The sequence below is a fragment of the Manis javanica genome, chromosome 16 (assembly GCF_040802235.1).
Source record: "Manis javanica isolate MJ-LG chromosome 16, MJ_LKY, whole genome shotgun sequence".
Lineage (NCBI taxonomy): Eukaryota > Metazoa > Chordata > Mammalia > Pholidota > Manidae > Manis > Manis javanica.
Genome location: NC_133171.1, coordinates 64,791,723 through 64,815,836, shown reverse-complemented (window position 1 = coordinate 64,815,836; position 24,114 = coordinate 64,791,723). Strand labels below are relative to the sequence as shown.

The following is a 24,114-nucleotide window of genomic DNA, read 5'->3' as shown; positions in this document are numbered from 1 at the left end:
GCATGCTGAGGGCTCAGAGCAGACTTCCTTGCCTAACACCCGGGTCTTGTTTTCGTGGATGACCAGGCAGAGGCCTCCCAGATGCTCCTGGCGCCCGAGCCTCCCCTCCGCAGTCAGCCGGGGCAACTGTTTTCATCTCTTCCTGCTCTCCCAACATCAGTGGTGACAGTGTCTTGCCCTCTGACCTTGGCAACTCGTCTCCTTACTTACGTCTTCCTGGGCCTCTCTGCTTCCATCCCCCTCCCTGCCCAGGTCTCCTCTGTGCTTCTGTTTTCCATCTTGACTCACCCGCTTCCTCCCTCCCTCCCTCTGTGGTGACAGTCCATGGGAGTCTTCTGTTCTCATGCCCTGGGCACCTCTGATCTACTCGTGGGGTGCCTCTCCTCCTCACCAGCGGGCAGTGTTCTCTCACTGAGTGAGTCCTCCTTGTTTCCCCACGTTATCCACTTGGCTTCCATGTGATTGAGCACCTATACCATGCAGCTCGAGGCAGAGTGCCAGAGTGCAGAAATGAACAGGATGTGCATAGCTTCTCCTTGAGGATTTGCAATCTGTCTGAAAGGACAGATGCATTAAGCATCTCCAGCACCACATATGAATGATTTGATTTGGTGGGATTCGGTTGCGTTTGTGTTGAGCTGCTCATTTCAAGGTGCCTTTGGCTTTATCATGTTGAGGCAAAGCCATCTCCCAATTGGGTGTTTCCTCTCTGACCTTGAGTTGTAAATCTCTTTGATCACCCCTGGGCCCACATCTCATTAAGTGTAGTGAATCCTTCAGATTAGGACTTTCTTAAATAGTTACTTAGAGTGCAAAGTCTGTTTGATTGGCAAGAGGCCTGGGTACACATATACAGAAGGGACAAGCAGTTAGCTTGGCTACAGAGCGCTTAGGATGTGCTGGGCATTGGTGGGGCGCCAGACATAGGTGAATAATTCACAGCTCTTTCTCTCCAGGAGTTTAGGATCTAGGAGAGGAGATGGGAAATACCATTTTCCAGGGCACATGGACTGGGCCAGAAGTATGCTTGGAGGTCTGAGGAACTGCAGAAGGGGTTAGAGTTGTGGGTCAGCCAGTTTGAAAAGATTTTAAATATAATAGAATATTTTATTTTTGGCCTCTTTCTCCTTGATTAGGGTTTTGAGAATGTCCCTTTCTACAACTTAATTAAGGGGGATTATTTAATACTTAACTCTCTGTAAAAGCCTCTGACAGAGAGTGAAAATCAGCTTGGATGGAGAAGGCAGAGGCAGCCTTGCTGTGAGTTGGGCGTAGAGCTCACAGAGAGCCATGCCTCTCCCAGCCCAGCAGCTGCCATGGGCCGTAGGGTGGTGCCTCTTCAGTGACTGTTGCTTTCTTCCTGCAGATACCCAGACCTGCTTTGCTGTTCCCTTATTTTACTAAACTGCCCTCACCTCAGAACAAGCCTTGGTTAATCCCCATTTACTCTCCTAATCTCATTTCAAATTTCAGTCAATCCAGAACTGAATCTGCTTCTCTTAGCCCCTCCTCGGAATCCTTCAGAGAGAACCCAAACCTTTCAAACAACATGTCCCTCCTCCCTCTTTCTCAGCAGGCGTCACCTTGCTGCAGCCAAGCCAGTACCTCTGCTTCTGTTGGACAAGGTTGTTACAGGTCCCAGTAGCCTTTGGCTGATGGGGCTTAACATGTGCAACAGACTGGTCTCACATCACGAGTCTCTAGGAGACCTGCTAATTCTAGCATTAGCAGACTGCTAGTAGTTATAATTCTCTGCTATTTTGAATATTCCTAACCGACAGTTAAGGGAGATGTCTGTTTGCCTCATGCATGCCTGGTTATTCTACATTTCACATTTGTCTCAAATAACTTAGACGTCGTCATGGTCACTGCCTATTTAAGTTTTGTTTCAGGGATAAAATTAGTTGTGGTTAAACCTTTGTGTGATACATTTATTGTACATCTAGGATAGTTTGGAGCCATATTAGATGGATGTTTTCACTCACAGGGACTTACTGTGTGCCTGCTCTGGGCCAGACATCGTGCCACCACCCGAGAACTGCACAGCATGGCCCTGTCCTCATGGAGTCACTGCCACTCAGCCTGCCCAGCATCTGTACCTCTGTATTGACTCTGTGAACACTGATCTTTGTGTAGAATATGTATATTTCTGAGTTTAAGAGCCTTCCTATTGAGGGGTAAACAGTTTTTGAACTTTATTATCAATAATGGGTCAGAGAACAATGGGACATTTTTGAGGAGAATAAACACCTAATTCCTGGAAAAATTAGTTCCATTTCCTGGAGTTATGAACACCTTATCCATTTCTTTATGATTAGGATATTTGGCTTGAACTCTATTGCTTTCCCTTTTTAATATCCACCTTCTTCCCAAGATGTCTGTGAATTCCTGCAGTGACTATTATCTCATGCTCACTTCTGAGCTTCCGCTTCCAAAATATTAGGTGTGTTATCGACTGTCTTGTTCTACAGGCTGTGTCTAAGACCCTGTCAACTCTGGGGTGAAATCCTTTCACTGATGTCCTCCCAAATACTCCATTCACATACGTGTGTGTGGTGAAGTTCACCTGTGATTTGTAAACATGGAGCACACTTTGTAGGTTGTGTACGAGGTTCAGCAGCCTAGAACTTGCCGCCAGACGCCGTGGCCTGGGATGCCCGTTCAGGCCCAGCCTCTGGCTTCGCTTCTTGACTCCTGTCTCTTTTTCCCCATCAGGCTCTGTTCTACCTCTGCCCCAAGATTGCATTGATTTCTTAACACAGAACAGTTCAGAGCTTTGTTTTGTTCCTTGTCTCTTGCTAACCTGTATTTTCAGGGTCATCAGAAAATGTAATTTTTACCCCCTCCCTTCCATTTATACCTTAAAAAGTCAAGGGTCTGTTTGGTTCCCCCCTTTTCTTATCTGCCCCTCACTTGCCTGCTGGGGCACCGGACGAGAGTGCAACTGCCCGTGGGAGAGGGCGGTGGGCCAGGCCTGCCCTACTCAGGCCCCGAGCTGACTGCGCCCTCCGGGCCCCACAGAGCCGGCCAGTCAGCCCCTTCCCGGGCAGCGGGGCCCTCCGGCTGGCCAGGCCCTCGCACTGAGCACTCGCTAGTACACCTTCCTCACTTCGTGGGTGGGTTCGGGTAGGAGGATTCGGATGAACCGGGTTTCTTTGTAGTGGGGGCCCAGCAGGAGTGCCCTGGGAGGAGGGGAGACAGGAAGGGGTCTTTTGAAACCCCCCCTGTCTCTGCGTTTGTAGAGCCTGCGGGAGCGCGGGCGGTGCCCCAGTCCGTGACTCTGGCGAGTGTCTTTATGGTTTTCAGTATCGTGATAAAGATTCACATTTCAGCTTGATCATCAGGCATAGTCTCTAATGAAACATACCATGGGATCTGCTGCCTAAAGGCTTTTGGTTGGGAATGGGATTCTAGACTTGAAATTGGGTGTAATTATTAACCTTCCTGCAGGAAGGCATGGGGCTGTGTGATTTGACTCACTAATCTTTAGCCTGGGAATTCTGGGCTCAAAGGGGGAACTACTTAAATAGCTAAACTCCTGAATACTTCTTTCTTTAATTTAAGGGAAGATTACCAGATTATGTTAGTCAGTTTTACTCATTTACTTAAGAACGGAAGAAAATAAAACAACTTTTGTGAATTCTTCCAATTTAAGATCATCCCTAATCTTTTATTTTCTACCTTTCCCCCTCCTCTCTAAAGTAACTGCTAAGTGAGAAGCATTCTTTTAAGGACAGCCAGTTCACAGCAGTGGTCGTGGTGGGTCTCACACGAGTGTGGCCCTGCCCAAGCCCTGTGAAGACAGAGCTTCCTGTTGGAGAACAACTGGATGTATTTCATTTCTCACTCACACTTTCTAATTTGACCTATTTCTCAGTATTGAGCCGTGTGTGTGTATTTGAATAAGAATGAGAAAGAAGTATTTATGTTAGCCTGGGAAATATTGGTGTAATAAAGAATATCCATTGATAATCCTTATCAGCTCTGATCAAAAGCAAAATGGTTGATTTTAGTTTGTCCATTAACATGTGCCATGGCATTTGTTCTAAACATCTTGTATTCTTTATTTGGCATTTCAATATGAATTTAGGAAATTGAACATTTATGAAATTATATGACATATGTATTAGATTTTTATAGTAAAAAGCTGTTCTAAGCAAACAAATTTAATAAACATTTAGAAAAAACCTTATAAGAAAAAAATAGAAAAAAGTATCTACTAAAACAAGTTGCTAACTAAATTTGTATGATTAAACATCCTACTTAAATGAAGTATCAAACCATTCTCACTAGGAAGTTTCACTAAAATAAAGTCCACTGGCAACTCAAACAGCAAAATCTATGAACAGAGAAGATCTTGTTCTCATACTGCGTGGGATTTGAAATATAAAAGATGAAATTTTAAGAATGAAACATGATTTGAAATTCTGCCAAGGTGTAGCAAGGTTTTGGTTGATGGATATTTGTGTACCTACTATAATAAAATAAATACATATTTAGGATAATCATTAGCATGAGCTTATTGAGTTTTCTGGTGAAGTCAAAGGGACTGTTCATGATGGAAATATAATTATTTCCACGTAGTAGGAATAGTAGGAAAATGTGCTAAATAAATAGCGAAGTGTAGCCAATGAAGACATAAATTATACTCAACCATTTATTGAATGATGCTCATCTGTGATTTCACGTTTTCTCAAGAATATTTCTCATGAGCCTACTGGTTGCCAGGCAGTGAGTGGGCTAGATTCTAGCCATACAGAATAAAAAGATATTATATGTCTATCAGAAATGACAACAAGGTAATTGTAGGAGGACTCTGGAAAGAGGTTTGAGTGATAAGATACACAAAGAAGAATAAGAAGATTGAAAAACAGAGATTATTAGTCCAAGGGAAGAAAATTATAGACTTAATTAATAATTGGCTTCAGTGCTTATAAAGAAAATGGGAACTAGCTCTTTGTCAGAGCTGGGTACCAAAGAGGGGGAAAAACATTAAGCTGTGGTGTGGAGGTTGAAGAATTTAGGTCAAATTGGAAAAAAAAACCTTTTTAAATCGGTGGAACTACTAAACATATATTGAAAGAAAGTGCCACATCTCATTTCTATTTCTAAACATAAATAGATTCTTCTGACATGCATATTTCAGTTGTATACCAAGACGGTGGAGCTGAACTGAGATGGGCTTGAATCCCAAAGCGCCTGGCAGTCCAAGGCTCTGAGGGTTGGACTGCTGCTGCAAGAGCCTCCCTTGGAGCCAAAGGGCTGGTGCCAGGCCCCACCTTCCCTCAGAGAGGCAGCGAGTAGGGCAAACCGGCTGGGGTCCCCCTCCCCAGCCCCTGTGTGGCACCTCCCGCTGTGATTTCTCCAGTTTCAGAGTTCCTCAGTGTAAATGAGTGGTGCGGATGTGATTTGCTGGCATTTCCAGGCAGAATTTTTAAAAAGCAACACCATGAAAGTGGCGAGTTTGGAGGCCCTTCCTGTTTTGGAGGGTGGCTCTTGCATCTAGAGCTTTTGGCAGCCCAGTCCCGGCACACATCTGGTAGCCATTTGAAGAGCTGTTGCAGTTTTTCTCATCATTGTAAGTCCAGAAAAGAAAACCTAAGAGGGGCAGTACCTTAAAGGAATAAGGGAAGTGAAACTCAGAGGAGTTTCAGTAATAAGAAATAAGCATATAAAGTCATCTGTAATAACATTATGATTTTTTATCAGGATGTAAAAACTTGTCAGTTTAGGCACTTACACTTTTATTTCTCTTTAATTTAGAACAAATTCTGTGTGTGTGTATGTGTTTGTTAAATGCCTAACTTGTGGAAACTGTTTCAAAAATCCAGAGTAGCACAGAGTAGCAAGAAATCCTTAGCTATTTCCTGGGAAAGCATGTTAAGAACACCTTGCCAAGGAAGGAGGATCTGGGCTCACCCCACAGGCCTCTTGGTTCTGCTGGGACGCAGACCCCAGTCTGGCCTCCAGCCATCCAGCTGTCCTCTCAAGTGTGGTGGTGCGTAAGTCACTGGCTGGCGAGAGCGTTTGTATAATTTAGCTTACATCTATCAGCACCCTGGAAAAACAACAGTGGTCTCTGTTTACAGGTAACAGGTCAACAGTCTTACCTTTATGTACTAAATAAAATGAATTTCAGTGCACTTAAAATGGATGGGTGGAGGTCCTTTTAAGGTAGGGCTGTATTGGCGTTTGGTTGGTCTCAGCCTGGCCTATGCAGACTGAGCCTAACGTCTGGCCTGGTCAGCAGTGACAATTCCTATGTATCATTATAAAAGACTTCTTTATAAGCAGCCAGACAGATGAAGCTCAGAAGTTACCCCATGATTACATAGTTTGGATGTTTGAATTTTTGAAATAAAGTCAGTTTCAGCCCATCTGTTACGGGGGGGGGGGGGGCAAAACTAAGTGGCAAAGGATTGTGGGAGAGGGGACACCAAGCTGCCTGGGTATATTTGCAGTGTCTAATGTTTAACATTTCTCTCCAGGGAATTTCTGATGGCAGCCTAGGCGATTTTGTTGTTTTCCTCTCGCCTTCTAGCAGCAAATGCAAACTTTCTGAGTTTCAGAGATTTATGAGCCTCCTTGTCCATCCTTGCTATTTCAAATATACACCCTAATGTAACTGAGCTGCCAACTCTTAGAAAATTTTATAAAACAAGCCATTAATATTATCCAAGTTGTACTTAAACTAAATGTTAATTGATAAAATTCTGTATTCACAGACTGTTTTCCTAGAAGTGAAAAAAATTAACTCAATTTCCAGCACTACAAGTTTTGCATTAGCTAATATGGAAACTTCCACAGCTGGTTTTTAAAAGCTAGATTTTAAAAAGTGGTTTGAAATATCAATCTTTACGTCATAGATGTATCAAAGAGATTCTTTTAGTATGTCTTTTGCAAATACATGCAAATATATAGCTTATTTCTCACAAATGCTCAGTTGGCTAATATTTAATTTAGTCAAATAGTGTACAGAAATTGGATTAAATTACCTTTCTTCTAGCTGGCACTTCTGCTAATCAGATTGCTATTCCCTTGTGTTATTCCTGTTTCAATTATTTTATCAATTATATTGATTAACTTGGTTCTTCTCACCTATCAGTCCATCTAAACGCATTTGCGTGGGTATATATGTATGTGATGAAGTATGGGCAATGTGATCTGCCCTTCAGGATTTTCAGCATTATTACTTAGTGACTCTTACTTATTTCTAAACTCCCTTCCCTTCCTCCACTCCCCTAATTCAATTGCTTATATACAACCATGTTCAAATTGTGGTTCCCCATCAGTTTGGGAATTCCCTGTGCTCTGTGTGACAAGAGTCAAGTCAGCGGAGTAGTGTGCACTGGACTGGGTGTCAGGAGTTCCTGTCCAATGGTTATCATAAATACGTTCATTCCTGGAAATAACAGCCTTCATTAGAGATCTGCATTTTAATCTGTAGCAATGTTAGTTTAGCTTGTGTGTCCCAGGCACCATGTGATTACTCTGAGCATATGGACAGAATTAGAAATCACAATGGCATTCTTTCTCTACCATTTAGGTGCTCCTAAAGGATTACGGTAGATGGCTTTGTTTGCGGTATCTGGGAAAGGGGAGTCTGGAGGTGAATTGCTCTGTCTCTGCTCTTATTTCAGGCATGTTTTCATGTAGGAGGGTTTGGAGCTCAAGGAAATATCACTAATCACAAATTTATGGCTCTTTTTGGTAAGAAAATATTAATATCACGCATTTTTTCATCAAAAAAGTTTTGAGCTAGGATTTATGTGCCAGGCTTCATGCTAATTGGGTTTACAGTGGTGAGGAAGCCAGACAAGGTCACGACTTTCGTGAAGCTTGTGGTCTAGTGGGAAGGTAGGTGAACAGACAAGCCTTCATAATGAAGCCTGCTGTATGGGGGTAGTACAGTGGCACAGGTGCCCAAGAGCCCAAGAGGCAGGTCCTACAGGCTAGGGGAATCTCCAGAAGCTTTCTGGAAGAAGTGGCATTTGAGTGGAGACCTAGCGGGGATGAGTAGATTTCAGCCAGGCAGATGGGGAGAAAGAGGGTTCCAGGCAAAGGCATGTGTGTATGTCTGCAGATACGGGAGTGCATGGCACATTCACAGCTGTGCATGGATCCTGTTTGGCTGAAGCATGGGAAAGCACTGGGCTGCGAGGGTGGGGATGGAGGCATTAGAAAGGGACTAAGGCTTTTAGGCGTTTTGACTTTCTCTGAAACCGATTGGAAGTTATGGAAGGGGTTTCAGCAGGGAATTGATATTATCACTCTTGCTGCTGCAGCAAGTTTGGGGGCCAGAAGACCACGCATTAGGCATGAATGTGGTACTTGTGATGGGAGAGGCTGTGGAAAAGGTAGAAGGATCAGCTTTGAGAGGTAGGACTTAGTGACCAGTGGATTTGGGAATAATGAAGAGAAATTCACTGGACAATTCTTGAATTTCTGTCTTGGACAGCTGGATTCATTGAGACAGGGAAAATGTTTGTTCTTAGATAACAGCAGCAGAAATATTTGAAGTTTTAACGGTCTGAACATTGAGTCAATTCGAATGCTTGAAGATGTCTGAAACCAAACCTCACCATGAGTGTGTGACTGTGAGTGTGCATGAGTGTGTATTTCTTTACTGTGTGCTTAGTAGGGTTTAGGCACTTTACAAATACTACCTGATTTAATCTTCCCAACAACCTTATGAAGTAGGGATTGTTTTCATCCCATTTTACAGAGGAGGAAATTGTTGACTAAGTCATGGTCTTGCAAACCTCAGTCAGGAGGGACTGTGTGTTGGTATATTGTGAGTTAGTGCAGAGAGAAGCATTTTCTACTGAGCTGACAATTAAATGGAAATGATCATTGGATGTCTTCTTGTTCTTGAAAGGGCATTTTGAGGGTGAAGGGTTTTATTTATTTATGCTTTAATGATGATAGGAAGGAGAAGATATATAAAGGAAGACTAAAATTAGGAATTGAATCCAAAAAAGGGGCACAGTTTTCTTTCATTTTCCTTAATGTTCTTCTTTAACAAGCCGTCCTTGCCTAGAGTTATTTTAGTTGCATTTTCTATTGGCCTTCTTTTTGCCTTTGCTAATATTCCCCATAGGACAGAATATTTCTGTTGAATGTTTCCAATACAGCACTTGAAGTGGCTTTTATGTGTCTGCTTATAAAAGGACTCTCACAGGAAACTAAAGATATTTTTACATGGAAATTTACTACAGAGTGCAAAGAGATTAGAGAAAGAGATATTGAGCCAAGAATCATGAATTATTTATTTTTATTTTCATGATGTTTACTGTCAAAAGGCCATTTTGTTCCTTTAGCATTTCTGACCAGATGGCTTGAGTAACATCTACCAAGTTACCAGGCAAACAAAGCAACTTTGTAGGATTGGAGGAAGGGAAGAGGGAATGCACCATGTGTTGGAGACAAACTGCATTGGCCCCTGCCCCCAGTATCTCAAGGTATAAGTCACTTGATCTCTATGGACTTCACATTCTTCATCTGCAATGTGAAAATAATAATACCTTCTTAAAAGAACTGTTGTGAAGATTAAAAACATGTAGGTGTATACTAAATTCCTGGCACTGTGCCACTTATATTGGTGGAACTCAATGGATGGAAGTTTTACCACATTGCTTCTGATGGTAATAAGGCTCATATGAATCGAGTAGCTGGTAAATGGAATAAGACATCATACTCGCTGCTTTTGCAGACCATGGCCAAAAGGAGACGATGCACACATTTAAGTGCCCCATTGACTGTAAAGCCCTCTGCAGATGCTAGGTGATACTTATCAATCCTTCCCCCTGGAGTGACCGAAGAGTAGGTGTTTTACAAATGGTTGAGATCATCATTACATAAACACATGAAAAAGGAAATATATCAGTAAGTAAAATAGCATAACATGAACTTTTTTGTGTTATTAAATCTTTGAGTTGTTCTTCAAATATTAAGATTTTAAAATCTTCAGTGACTTCCTATTTTTCTCGGCATAGAGATAAATGCCTTAACATAGCCCATAATGCCGTAGGTTGGTGTTTTCCAAACATCAGGTCATGATGTTTAGTATGTTGAAAGCCAATTTAGTTGTGACAAATATGTACAAAAATAAAATAGACAATATTAGATTGCCATTTCGTAGCAAGGGTTATGTACTGTTTTGTGAAATGGTGATTTTGAATCAGTGTGTGTTGTGTGAATCAGGTTACAGTGCAAGATGTAGTCCTTGCTTTGGTGGTGGTCAGTAAAATCTGAATGGTGCCATCCTGTGCCTCATACCCTTCCAGACCCACTCTTCCACCACTTTCTTTGCTTTATGTTCTCGCCATTACCACTCCCACAGTAAAAGGTGGAGTTTGTTTTTCTCTCACCTGAAACTGGAGAAGACTTTGGATTGCCTGGAAGAAAAGAATGCAGCGGACACGGTGCTGTGGGACTGCCGGCCTTTGGCTCACGGTGCACCTCTTGGAGCTCTTATCTTGGGGCTTTTGCCTTTGGCTGTTCACTGCATTTGGCTCATCCTTCCCCATTCCTCCCTCTGCCTCTTTCGCTCACACTTACCCCAGCCAAACGCCACTTCCGCAGGCACGCCCTCTCTGACCGTCCTGACTGGACCTCGTCCCCAATTGTTGGTGCACATGGGGCCTTTCTCTTTTTTAGCACTTGCTATAAATGAACTCACCTTTGTGAGTTGGAGTAGTGGATTCAAATGTATCTCTCCCCTTAGACTGTGAACTCTAGGATGTCAGGTGTCGTGCCTGCTTATACTCCTCTGTGTACCACCCAAGGCATCAAACACAGTGCCTGGCACACAGAATTATTTATTTAATGAATAGTAATCATGCTACTTTCTTGGTATATGAAAATGGCTGTAGACAGTTTTTGCTTTAAATACTTCCGTTTCCTTCATGTTTAACTTCTTATGATTGTTTTTTAAACAAGGCATTCCAGTTATTCAGGGTGCACAATAAATTACCCCAAATCTAGTAGCATAAGGCAATGATTTATTTTGCTTATGGATGCTGTGTGTCAGAAATTCAGGGAGGGTGTAGCAGGGATGGTTTTTCTCTGCTCCGTGATGCCTGGAGCCCGAGATGCAGCTTTGAGAGCTGCAGGCTGGGATCTGTTGAGGGCATGTTCGCTCATGTGGGTGCTGGTGGCTGACACATGCTGTCAGCTGTGCCTCAGTTCCTCCTCTGCTTCCCTGTCCCGTGGGGTCTCTCCCTGTGGGGAGCCAGATTTGGCTTCTTCACAGAATGGTGGTGGTTTAACGGGATGAGTGCTGAGTGAGTGAAAGAGAGTGGGAGAGGAGGGAGGGGGGCAGGTGGCAAGACCCTGGAGAAGGAAGTGGGTCAGAAACACTGCTGTGGCCATTTTTAGGAAATGCAATCTTCTACACCAGGAATTTGTTTCACTTTCAGCGTTTAGACAGTTTTGCACACCTTCAGGTGTGGGTGTGTTTGATGATGCCTTTTTGGTTTAGCACAGAGGCTCTCCTTCTTTCCATATCTTATCCTGTAGAATCCCAAAATGAAGAACAGATTTTTCAAGTAATTGCTTTCAGATTTAACTACACTATATAATTAATTGGTTCATTCTAATCCATAAACACTTTCTCATTCTTGGTTTTCTGGTTGCTGAGGAAGCACCACTCTGCGCTGGAAACTTTTTCCTGTCCTGTAGAATATTGCCAATACAAGGAAAATAACAAGAAGGAGCCATTTAATTGATATTCTGCAATATAATTTGTCACTTGGACTCAATAGAAACATACTACTAACATGTAACACTTAGTCTTGATAAAATTGAACATTCACGATGCAGATAATCTAAAAGAAAGACTTCATATAATTATGACAAAAATACTGAAAAGCATTTAGATATGTCCAGATATTGCTAAAAATTTTACAACTAGATATTTCTAGATACATCTAAATATTATATACAAATACATGTATTTAGATTTAATATAGAGAGGTTAATTCTAAGTACAATTGTTTAATAACTTGCATGCTTAATTTTTTTGGTATCATTAATATACAATTACATGAGCAACATTAGGGTTACTAGACTCCCCCCATTATTAAGTCCCCACCCACATACCCCATTACAGTCACTGTCCATCAGTGTAGTAAGATGCTATAGAATCACCACTTGTCTTCTCTGTGCTATACTGCCTTCCCCGTGCCCCCCAACATTATGTGCGCTAATCATAATGCCCCTTATCCCTCCCTTCCCACCCATCCTCCCCAGTCCCTTTCCCTTTGGTAACTGTGAGTCCATTCTTGAGTTCTGAGTCTGCTGCTGTTTTGTTCCTTCAGTTTTTACTTTGTTCTTATGCTCCACAGATGAGTGAAATCATCTGATACTTGTCTTCCTCCACCTGGCTTATTTCACTGGGCATAATATCCTCTAGCTCCATCCATGTTGTTGCAAATGGTAGTATTTGTTTTCTTCTTATGGCTGAATAATATTCCATTGTGTATACATACCACATCTTCTTTATCCATTCATCTACTGATGGACACTTAGGTTGCTTCTATTTCTTGGCTATTGTAAATAGTGCTGTGATAAATACAGAGGTGCATATGTCTCTTTCAAACTGGGTTCCTCCATTCTTAGGGTAAATTCCTAGAAGTGGGATTCCTGGGTCAAATGGTATTTCTATTTTGAGCTTTTTGAGGAACCTCCATACTGCTTTCCACAATAATTGAATTTACATTCCCACCAACAGTGTAGGAGGGTTCCCCTTTCTCCACAACCTCGCCAACATTTGTTGTTGTTTGTCTTTTGGATGGTGGCTGTCCTAACTGGTGTGAGGTGATATATCTCATTGTGGTTTTAATTTGCATTTCTCTGATGATTAGCAATGTAGAGCATCTTTTCATGTGCCTGTTGGCCATCTGAATTTCTTCTTTGGAGAACTGTCTGCTCAGCTCCTCTGCCCATTTTTTAATTGGATTATTTGCTTTTTGTTTGTTGAGCTGTGTGAGCTCTTCATATATTTTGGATGTCAACCCCTTATCAGATATGTCATTTATTAATATATTCTCCCATACTTTTTGTTCTACTGATAGTGTCCTTTGCTGTACAGAAGCTTTTTAGTTTGATACAGTCCCACTTGTTCATTTTTGCTTTTGTTTCCCTTGTCTGGGGAGATATGTTTATGAAGAAGTTGCTTGTGTTTATGTCCAAGAAAGTTTTGCCTGTGTTTTCTTCTAAGAGTTTTATGGTTTTGTGACTTACATTCAGATCTTTGATCCATTCTGAGTTTACTTTTGTGTATGGGGTTAGACAATAATCCAGTTTCATTCTCTTACATGTAGTTGTCCAGTTTTGCCAACACCAGTTGTTGAAGAGACAGTCATTCCCCCATTGTATATCCATGGCTCCTTTATCATATATCAATTGACATTGATATTTTGATAGGGATTTATCATATATGGCCTTTTTTATGTTGAGGTACTTGCCCTCTATACCCATTTTGTTAAGAGTTTTTATCATGAATGGATGTTGAATTTTGTGAGATGCTTTTTCAACATCTATGGAGATGATCATGTGGTTTTAGTCCTTCTTTTTGTTGATGTGCTGAATGATGTTGATGGATTTTTTAATGTTGTACCATCCTTGCATCCCTGGGATGAATCCCATTTGGTCATGGTGTATGATCCTCTTGATGTATTTTTGAATTCGGTTTGCTAATATTTTGTTGAGTATTTTTGCATCTATGTTCATCAGGGATATTGGTGTGTAGTTTTCTTTTTTTGATGGTTTCTTTGCCTGGTTTTGGTATTAGAGTGATGCTGGCTTCATAGAAAGAGTTTGGAAGTATTCTGTCCTCTTCTGTTTTTTGGAAAACTTTACGGAGAATGGGTATATGTCTTCTCTGATCAATGTCTGATAAAATTAAACAGTGAATCCATCTGGGCTGGCAGTTTTGTTCTTGGGTAGTTTTTTGATCACTTATTCAATTTTCTTGCTGGTAATTGGTCTGTTTAGATTTTCTGTTTCTTCCTTGGTCAGTCTTGGAAGGTTGTATTTTTCTAGAAAGTTGTCCATTTCTCATAGGTTATCCAGTTTGTTAGCATATAGATTTTCATTAGTATTCTCTAATAATTCTTTGTATTTCTGTGGTGTCCTTTATGATTTTTCCTTTCTCATTTCTGATTCTGTTTTTATGTGTAGATTCTCTTTTTCTCTTAATAAGTCTGGCTGTGGTTTATCTATTTTGTTCAAAGAACCAGCTCTTATTTCATTGATTTTTTTCTATTCTTTTATTCTTCTCAATTTTATTTATTTCTTCTCTGATCTTATTATGTCCCTCCTTCTGCTGACTTTGGGCCTCCTGTGTTCTTCTTTTGCATGTTTCAATAATTGTGACTTTAGACTATTCATTTGGGATTGTTCTTCCTTCTTTAAATAGGCCTGGATTGCTATATACTTTCCTCTTAGAACTGCCTTTGCCACGTCCCACAGAAGTTGGGGCATTGTGCTGTTGTTTTCATTTATCTCCATATATTGCTTGATCTCTGTTTTAATTTGGTCATTGATCCATTGATTATTTAGGAGCATGTTCTTAAGCCTCCATGTGTGTGTGAGCCTTTTTGTTTTCTTTGTACAACTTATTTCTAGTTTTATACCTTTGTGATCTGAGAAGTTGGTTGGTACAATTTCAATCTTTTTGAATTTACTGAGGCTCTTTCTGTGGCCTAGTATGTGGTCTATTCTGGAAAATGTTCCATGTGCACTTGAGAAGAATGTGTATCCTGCTGCTTTTGGGTGCAGAGTTCTGTAGATGTCTGTTAGATCCATCTGTTCTAATTTGTTGTTCAGTGCCTCCGTGTCCTTACTTATTTTCTGTCTGGTTGATATGTCCTTCAGAGTGAGTGGTGTGTTGAAGTCTCCTAAAATGAATGCATTGCATTCTATTTCCTCCTTTAATTCTGTTGGTATTTGTTTCATATATGTTGGTGCTCCTATGTTGGGTGCATAGATATTTATAATGCTTATATCCTCTTGTTGGACTGACCCCTTTATCATTATGTATTTTCCTTCTTTGTCTCTTGTTACTTTTTTGTTTTGAAGTCTATTTTGTCTGATACAAGTACTGCAACACCTGCCTTTTTCTCCCTACTGTTTGCATGAAATATATTTTTCCATCCCTTCACTTTTTGTCTGTGTATGTCTTTGGGTTTGAGGTGAGTCTCTTGTAGGCAGCATATAGATGGGTCTTGCTTTTTATCCATTCTGTTACTCTGTGTCTTTTGATTGGTGCATTCAGTCAATTTACATTTAGGGTGATTATTGATAGATATGTACTTATTGTCTTTGCAGGCTTTGGTTTCGTGGCTAGCAAAGGTTCAAGGGTAGCTTCTTTACTATCTCACCATCTAATTTCACTCATTTATTATGCTATTCTAAACACCATCTAATGATTCCTTTTCTTCCTCCTCCACTCTTTATATGTTAGGTTTTTTATTCTGTACTCTTTGTGTTTCCCTTGACTGATTTTGTGGATAGCTGATTTTATTTTGCCTTTAGTTTGTATTTGGTCAGTCTACTTTCTTTGCTGTGGTTTTATTTTCTCTGGTGACAGCTATTTAGCCTTAGGCATACTTCCATCTAGTATGCTCAATTTTTTTAGTAGTTCACACTTACATTTTTTCCAAATATTTTTTCTCTTCTTTCTTGAAGTCATATATTCAGCATTTTGGTAATCTCCATCCTGCCTCTCTTAATTTCTCCTGTCTTAATTTATTTATTGTCTTATTTTATTCACTAATCTTTGCATGTTCCTTTTATAGCCTGCACTGTGCTTATTAAACATGATTTTATAAAAACACACTTCAGCAGCCAGCTTCTTATTTCATCTTTTTCCAGTGTGTTTAAATCTTATATTCAAAGTTAAAAGTCTGTGTGCTGTGATGGCTTCATAAAATGCAGTGTTTTTTGGTAAGGATATGCATGGTTGGACCCCTCTCGCCCAATGACTTTCATTTATTGGTAATGTTTTTATTAACTTGTTAATTTTGGCAAAAAATACCCCAGTCCCTTTGTGTCTTGGAACTTCAGCTTCCTTTTCTACACAGCAGTAGAGTCAGGTAGGTGATCTCCAGGACCCAGTTCAGCTAGTATTTCTATGTCAAAGAGCAGTAGGCATGTAAATGGAGTCAGAGCTCTTAAGAATCTGATGTCAGTTTAGGGTTGACTCAGGTGAAGATGAAGGTTTCCTAGTTTCTAGCATGTTCCTAAGAATCTTCATTCTGGAAAATCTCAGATACTCTTCCAAAGAAACACTAATTGGAGACTTGGGCCTCTTTCTCATGGCTGACCACCTACCCCATGGTTCAGAGAATAAAGAAATCTTGTCTCATCTACCAGATAAGCATCCAAGTCCACCTGGCTCCATCCAATGTCCAGAGGCCTGAGATCAGCACCTTCCACTCTTTCATTTTCTTCTGCATACTGGGATGCTAGGGAGAGGGCAAGACTCTGCTATGCTATGCTGAGAAACCCTATCAAAAATTACCCAAATGAAGGAGAATCAGATATAATGTAACTAAAATAAACTAAGTCAATAGTTGCACAAAGTCCTTCCGAAGTGAAGTCAATAAATGCATAGTAGCTAAAGATGTCTTCAGCATAGTCATGAGGCCTTTCACAGCAGGTGCAGTTTATAGAAGTCTTGTCACTGATGAAGTGCCATTAACAGGTTACAAATCATTACCACCTGAGAGGATGTAACAGGCACACACACTGTGCAATCTCCCATTATCCGATACTAGGCTTCACATTCACACTAGGCAGCCTCAGCCACAACAAGGTCAGACTTGGTACCATCTCCTTGACCCCAGCTGCTTTAGTTTACCAGTCATGAGAGCATCCCACTGGACGTGCACTCATCCAAGAGACTCACCTGGACTCCAAGGGCCAATAGACCCCTCTCCTGGGTCCTCCTGAATCTGGATCCAGTAGAATATAGTTCCATGGGGTGTTATTAAGTGGTGTGTCACCTAAGCATGCACACACACAAACTAGTTCCCTGCTCAAAAAGACTGACAAATACATGTGTTCAATGCAGAGCTTGAGAGCCTTTATGCTGTCAATACAGCTGTGAATCTTCCAAAGGGGCCTATGACATGATAAATTCCTGAAACTTATTTATTTTCTGCAAAGCATTATTGAACGGCTTACCGTTCAATAATCTATCTCTTGAGAATCCTCACTAAGCCCCTGACCCATGAGCTCTGTTCTAGAAACTGCACTGAACAACATGACTGCCCTCTCTCACTTAGCCTCCATGGCAATAACAGCAGACCTACAGATTTTAAAAGCCTCAAAAGTTGATGCTAAGCAGGCAGTGCTTTTAAAACCATCAGATATTTGTTGGAAATAAGGCAAAGGGCTACCTATACTGTAGAGCCCAGTACAGAGCTCCATGGCAGCAGGGGTCACAGAACTCCTTCACAGAAGTTGTATGACTGACACCTTCAATCTTAGTAATGACCTCTCCGCTTCCAGCCCAGTTCCAAGCTGGTGCTGCCCAGAGTACAAGGGACCATTTGATAAATGTGCACACTTTTGAAGATTTCAGAAAATGCAGGATGTCCCAGCTCTGTTCCCTCCTACCCCTACCCTTCCATCCTGCATTAGACCCCCTCACCAGGCTCTGCACACAATCTACCCTCACACCTCCATCCCTGCCCTTGCTCTCCAAGGACCAAGGCCAGCAAAACATGGGAATGCTGAAGAATAAAATCCACCCATCAATTCCCTACTGACTCCAAACAAACAATTTCCCTAACTTATCTCAGGCTACATGAGATCATGGCTTCTGGAACTGAATCTGAAATTTAAGACAGAAAACAGCCTTTACGCATTAGGCAGAGAGCCAAAGATCTGAACTTCTGGGACCCTTTCCGAAGCTGAAATGCCAATATCTATTAATACTGCCAGCAAAATCAGAAGCATCAGTCATGCTAGGAGAACACCAAAGCAGTAAGGCATTCTGGGAAAATCTCTGGTCTGAGAAAGGAGATGAAGGTTCCCATCAAGCCACCTAGACCAGCTGTGGAATCATGGGCAAGTCCCTTTGTGTCTCGGAACTTCAGCTTCCTTTTCTACACAGCAATAGAATCAGGTAGGTGACCTCTAGGACCCAGTTCAGCTAGTATTTCTATGTCAAAGAGCAGTAGGCATGTAAACCATCTCTCTCCCAATGACTTCATATGAGTTGTGAGCATGCCAGTTCAGATAATTGTGTGCCTCAGTTTTCCCCAGTTGTGCAATCAGAAAGGCTATTGTTTTAGTTCTTTGTGTAAGAATGTATTGATGAATAACTTGTGAAGTTAAAAATGAATAAAAGAAGGGCAATATTAAACTATGTCATGCTATAAAGTGGTCTAACCCTTAATAAATATGAACTCACAGGAAAGCACTTACTATCAAGCTGAGGTGATAATAGCACTCAAAGACTATACTAGGATGTCACCAAGGAAAAGTCATCCCTGAGACAAATAATTTTCCTTTCTTTTTCCAAGACAGAATTTGTCTCACAGGCTGAGATATGCAGGGACTAAAAAGGATGTGCAGTGTGTCACTGATGAGGGAACACAGTTTACCCACAGCACTGAAGTTTTTACTCAAATAGTGGTCTCTTTATACCAGGTTACAGCCCCACTTGTTTTACTTTCCAGCCCTTCATTTCCCTGCCTGTAACATGGAAGGCTGGACAGATAAGGGCTGGAGCTTTCCCTTCTAACACATGAAGATCCTGTATCTAGACAGAAGTTATGTGAACAGATTTAAGGGCCATATCCATGCATGGCAATGTGCTCCATTAAATGGAGCACAAAGGAGACAGGCGAGGCAGGCCTGGAGGGTGAGGGGAGAAGGACATCTATGCAATTTATTAAAATAAAGGAAACCTCAAGCCTCATCTTGTGATTTAAGAGGAAGTCAATCATGACCAGTTTGTGTTTAACTTTTCATCTTAGCCTTACTGGCTCTACTGCAAATAAACTATTGTTGATAGATGAAAACATGGTGTAGCAGTTTTCAGAGAACTCCAATAAAATGATGTGCTTTGCTGGTTTCAATAAAATCACACTTCAACACATATTACAGCCCCATACCAGAAAGCCATGGGCTCAAACAACAGCAGGAAGGGCGAGCTCACAGAGCTGGAGGAGTGAACTAAGGTTTGTTCCCCACCTAATGGTTCCCCTGGTACAACGTTCAACAAATCACTCACTATTCCTTGGTCTCATTTGTTTTACACTAACTGAAATCTAGTAGCTCTGATGGCTAAGGAAAGTAGATATATTTAAAATAAAAAGTATATTACCTACTCTTGTGTAATGTGAAATTAAATGAAAGCACCTTGAGCTAGGATTATTTCTTTCAGAACAAGTCATCCCTCCATTTCCAACACTCCACCCTAAAGAGAAAAACACATATGCATCACAACCACAAACGAATTATTTTCTAAAAACAGGTAACCTGGGCTCTGTTGAGGCTAATAAACAGAAATAGATTTTACTCCTGGCCAACCACTCAAACGGTCCATTACGTAAAATTGATGATGTTTTTGGAATTAGTGTACAGGCAGACATGCCCTTTTTACTCCAAAATCTAAGACAATAAACAACAGCTTCTACATTGGCAGTCTCTGTACCAGAGTTGCCCTGGAGAATCTCCAGTGACCATTTTTTCTTCTACTGTCTTTTATTCCTAAATGCAAGTAGTAGATAGCTATAATTGAGCTTAAATGGAAAAAATCAGAAAATAAGCAGTCTGAATTCTTTTGGATTCTAAAACGAGATAATTTTGAAAGGAATGAAAATGGGTTTTAAATGTCCTTAAGATCCAGAGGGAAGTGCAGCATCAGCTTATTCTTGGGCAGTTAGCCAAAAATGCCATGATAGATGCAACAGGAATACAACCAGAAGACACACCCTGCCGCCATGCCATAGACAGGGCAAAGACATAAACATGGTCTGATCATGAAATCAACATAGCCAACAATCATAGGAGCACACTGGTGTCAGAGGGAACACTTGCATGCATTAATGTCCCATACATGCCCACAAACACAAAGGAAGACACAGCGTGACTCTCCTACCTCCAACATAGGCCTGGCACTATCGTGGACAGACAGAATATGTGTCACTTTGTTCTTGCTCAATTGCTCTACATCTCTGGCATCTGTCAAAGAAGAAAGAAGATGGACATTTTAATACTTGCTGGAAGTGAATTACTCTTAAAGTGGCCAGGAAAAAACACAAAATAACTTGCATATTTCTTTCTTGAAACTTTGTAAATGACCATACCTAGAATAATCTCCACCTAGGAAATTTAGGGCTATTGCTTTTATGTATTTTGGAGAAAACTAATTTTATTCATGATTGGCACATCTTTTGATACAAAGTGGTCATCCAAAACTCAAAATGTATTACATTAATAAACACTGTAGTCATGATTATTGCTGTATAAAGGAAGTGAGTTATGAGGTCACTTTGTAGTTGATATTTGTTAAGTTGTAGCCCCTTAGGTAAGTCTTGTATATGAAACATGTACCAATAAAGATGTTTAAAATATTTTAACAATTACATTTTAATGATTAGTAACATAAAAATTAAATACAAAAGACCCACTTCTATATGAGATATATAGGATTATACAGGAACCTGGCAGAGGTGACTTTATCCTGATGTTAAAGGCAGGGGTGGGTCCAGATGTAGAAAAAAGCATGGTTTAGAACATGTACATTCACTTCAGGGCAAAAGTAAAAATGGAACATTTTCTGGAAATTCCAAACAGAATTGTCCCTATGTTATCAGTTGGCCATTAAATTATCTGCATATGAAATTAAGGAGATACCAAAATTACATTCCCTTCCAATCCTCCTACCTTTCAGTAGAAAGACTGAATGAATCCCCCCAAGTTGGAACCCTTCTGCTCACATACAAAACATGGGTGCAGCAAGAAACAAGATGAGCAGCTACAAGGTAAAGTGGACCAAAAGTCAAATGTTTAATTATTGTGTTTCTGGAAAATATTAACAACGTGGGAAAATGCTCAGGGTATAATGTCAAGCAGAGAAGAGCAGGCACCAAACTATAAATCCAACTTAAACTCACATTCTAAAAACTTGTAAAGACAAACGTACACATTGGGGTGGAGGGGAACTGCTGTAAGGAATTAGCCCCACTAGTGATGATCTTGAAGGCATAGAATTACAAGTGTTTTTAATTTTTTTATTTATAGTTTTCTGTATTAAACACAAGTGGTTCTTAAAGTATATATGTCTATGAACTTCTGGGAGACTGGCTAAGAAGGCAGATTCCTGGGCTCCGACTTAGTTCTAAGGTCCATGGCAGGTCTGAGGAATCTGCATTTCTAATAAGCCTTGATGATTGTGTAGAAACTAAGAAACAATGTTTTAAACATTCTGTAATAAGCATGTGCTACTTTTAAAGTCAGAAAAAAATTCTTCAAAAGTAATATTAAATGTTGGTTTTATTTTAAGAGTTCATTGCTCCAACCATCTGAAGCTTCAAATTCAGTGTGCACAGCAGCCATTTCCATCACACATGGGAACTCATTTCTACACACACACACACCCATCAGAAGTTGACTCATCAGTGAGCTTTGAATTTGGCAGGACCTAGAATCATTTAGGATCCCACAGCAGCCAGCCTCCACATTCTTACCAACATGCAATTTCCCAGGCACCACCAGTATGTACGTTTTAGACCACAGTGAAACAAATCGGTACTGGAGCTTTTGGTATTCACAGGAGAGCCCAGACAAGGTGGGACAGTCAACGGGAGACAGAGGCAGAGGGGCTCTGCAAAGCAGGCAAATGGCACTCTAGTGCAGGGCCTCCCAGATTCAGATCCTGACCAGGATTTAAATTTCAAATATCAGTATTTGTTTAAATATCTTCTGTTTCTTTTTTTAAACAGCTTTACTTAGATAATTCACATACCATAAAATTCACCCTTTTGAAATACATAAGTCCATGGTTTTTAATATACTCAGAGTTGTTTAAGCATCACCACTAGTTTTAGAACATTTCATCATCCCATAAATATACTTCAATAATATAGATTAAGATTTTTTTAAAAAGTGTTTTGGGAATAAAATTATACATTTTTTTTTATTTGGCAAACAATACATTTTATTTTATTTTATTTTATTTATTTTTTTGAGAGGGCATCTCTCATATTTATTGATTGTCGTGGTCCAGCCGCGCCGAGTTGAACTGGACCTGGTGACAGGGGGGTGAGACTGGAGAAAAAAGAGAAGACAGACAGAACTGGGAGGGGTGACGCTCCTGTGCATTCCAGCAAAGCTTTACTGGGTACCAGGGTATTTATACAGCAAAGAGATACATGATTCCAGAAAATAGCCTAATCTAATAAACAGCCAAGCACAATATTGATGTCAGGGCAGCCCAGCAAAGTTAAGAACAATAAGGCTTCTTCAGTTCCTCATGGAATGCGTAAACAGGATGTTCTTTGTTCTCCATTCCTGCCTCATCGGCATGTGGGTGAGGGGGGCCAAGGCGGCTCCTTGTCACAGTCACAGAGTGAGGATTCTTGGCTCCTCTTCGAGGACAAGATATGTGTTCATGGACAGATAACTTCCAAGGACTGCACCAGTTGTTCTCAAGCTTGTGCTTTCCCATGCTGCGTTCAGACCTGGGGGAAGGTGCTTTCCCATTCTGCCTACAAACATGTGAGAAGACAAAGGCCATCCCCAACAATTGATCAAATGGTTGTTAACAATAAAATTCTGTATAGGGGACTCAATGCACAATCATTAATCAACCCCAAACCTAATTCTCAACAGTCTCCAATCTTCTGAAGCATAATGAACAAGTTTTTACATGGTGAACAAATTCTTACATAGTGAGTAAGTTCTTACATGGTGAACAGTACAAGGGCAGTCGTCACAGAAACTTTCGGTTTTGATCACACATTATGAACTATAAACAATCAGGTCAAATATGAATATTCGTTTGATTTTTATACTTGATTTATATGTGAATCCCACATTTCTCCCTTATTATTATTATTATTAATAAAATGCTGAAGTGGTAGGTAGACGTAAGATAAAGGTAGAAAACATAGTTTAGTGCTGTAAGAGCACAAATGTAGATGATCAGGTGTGTGCCTATAGACTAAGTATTAATCCAAACTAGACAAGGGCAACAAAATATCCACAGATGCAGAAGATTTCTCTCAAAGCAGGGGGGATGAGGTTCTGAGGCTCACCTCTGTTGATCGCTAATTTCTCACCTGATGGCCCCCCTGCGATTGTGCCTGTCTTAGGTTGTTCCTCCCTTGAGGAATCTTACCCGTCTCTGGCTAACCAGTCATCTTCCTGGGCCATACAGGGAAATGTAAAGTTGGTAAATGAGAGAGAAGCAATATTCTTTGAAAAGGTTAACTTTTTACTTCTTTGCATATTTATGCCCTGTGGCTTCTATGCCCATCATTTGTCTTGAGGTATATTTACCACTTGGAAGAATTATGATACTTGGTAATTTCAATATGAGGCACAAATTCTACTTAAGGGTTGTAATTAAGAAGGAAGAAGAGAAGCTATAGAAGTAGCAGAAGAAAGCATGGGAAGACTGATTATTTCTTTGACATATCTTCTTGTAGAGTAACATAAGCATGTATAGGTTTTAAACTACTAATTAAATTGCATACACACATTAACATAATAGGAATACAGCTACATAACCAAAGCAGACCTACAATTACCAGCCATCTCCAGTGAAACCAAAAAAATCAGTTAGGCACCCTAGGCATTTGTGAAAACTTATCAATGATATGATGGATATTGTCTAACTGAAATTGATTAGTTTGAGAAAAATCAGACAATTTACAACAACCCATTCCTGGGAACTGTTCACATCCCATATGTTCTTTTAACAGTGGATAGTCTGTAGTCTCAAGATTTTGGAGTGAGGCAACTTGCACTTCTCCTAATTCCTGGTTGAGTTCCAACAGTATAGATCCAGTCAAATTTGTTATTTTACTGTATGCACAGACCAGCTTAGATACCTCCTTCTTTATTCCAATGGCAATTCCAGGAACC

General features: G+C 40.5%; 1 protein-coding gene across 11 annotated transcripts in view; it reads left to right on the top strand.

Moving 5' to 3' along the window:
• LOC118968671 (doublecortin domain-containing protein 2-like) overlaps positions 1-24,114 on the top strand; it is a 147,948-nt gene that overhangs the window by 8,178 nt on the left and 115,656 nt on the right. For 5 of the 11 annotated variants that reach the window (XR_012126130.1, XR_012126128.1, XR_012126129.1 and 2 more), the window contains exon 3: positions 20,918-21,008. The exons of 4 other annotated variants lie outside the window; for them this stretch is intronic. The gene's annotated coding sequence lies outside the window, so the exon portion shown is untranslated. The remainder of the gene's footprint in view (positions 1-20,917; positions 21,009-24,114) is intronic. 2 more of the 11 variants (XR_005056450.2, XR_012126126.1) reach the window with 1 other exon arrangement.